The sequence below is a fragment of the Colobus angolensis genome, unplaced genomic scaffold (assembly GCF_000951035.1).
Source record: "Colobus angolensis palliatus isolate OR3802 unplaced genomic scaffold, Cang.pa_1.0 Scaffold49, whole genome shotgun sequence".
Lineage (NCBI taxonomy): Eukaryota > Metazoa > Chordata > Mammalia > Primates > Cercopithecidae > Colobus > Colobus angolensis.
In genome coordinates this window covers 4,643,487-4,644,707 of record NW_012118376.1, presented here as the reverse complement: position 1 = coordinate 4,644,707, position 1,221 = coordinate 4,643,487, and positions in this window count along the sequence as shown.

Genomic DNA, 1,221 nt, shown 5'->3' with positions numbered 1-1,221 from the left:
TGGAGACTGGAGCTGTTCCTATTCGGCCATCTTGCTCCACCCCCCAAAAAACTCTCTTTCAAAAATTATACTACAACTATTGTTAAATTCTAGTCTTGCCTAATGTTTTTCAATTTTTATTATTTTCTACAGTTTGGACCGAATTCTAATTTTTCTTAGCTACAAATCTTCAAAATAATGTTTTCCATTTTTTTCTTCCTTTTTTCCTCATTTTTCCTAATTTAGAGTCACTGAAAACTAAACCATGCTTTCATAAAGCCCTGCAAACTGAAGCTAGACAACTTAAACCTCAGAAGAAAATAACAACAACCAATTTACATATATAAGCCACTTTCATACCTACCTAATGATGTATGGATTTCAGAATAATGGAGCCTAATAGATTTTCTAGGATTGTTCTTTGTTTGTTGTTGTTTTTCTCCCTTCCTCACCATATTTTCTCTTCATAGAACATGCAACTTCACAACCTTCTAAAAATGAGCTTTCCTAATAACTTGGAACTGACCAGTCTAGGAATAAGCCATCCTAGCTATGAGAGATCAGAGAAAACTTGAGGCCAGAGACTCAATTTCTTCTCAAATGCTTTCTCCAAAAGAGTTCAAAAAAGAAACGGGGGTGGGGGGGCACCCAAGATGGCTGAATAGGAAGAGCTCCAGCCTCCAGCTCCCTGCATGAGCGACACAGAAGACGGGTGATTTCTGCATTTTCAACTGAGGTACCAGGTTCATCTCACTGGGCCGTGTTGGACAGCTGACGCTGGTCCACGGGTGCAGCCCGATCAGCAAGAGCTGAAACAGGGTGAGGCATCGCCTCACCTGGGAAGGGCAAGGGGGAAGGGAATTCCTTTTCCTAGCCAAAGGAAATTGAGACACACAACACCTGGAAAATTGGGTAACTCCCACCCTAATACTGTGTTTTACCAAGGGTCTTAGCAAACGGCACACCAGGAAATTATATCTCACACCTGGCCCAGAGGGTCCCACGCCCACAGAGCCTCCCTCATTGCTAGCACAGCAGTCTGAGATCTAACTGCAAGGTGCCATTGCTGATGCTTAAGTAGGTAAACAAAGCCACCGGAAAGCTCGAATTGGGTGGAGCCTACCACAGCTCAAGGAGGCCAGCCTGCCTCTGTAGACTCCTCTTATGGGGACAGGGCATAGCTAAACAAAAAGCAGCAGAAATCTCGGCAGAGGTAAATGCTCCTGTCTGACAGCTTTGAAG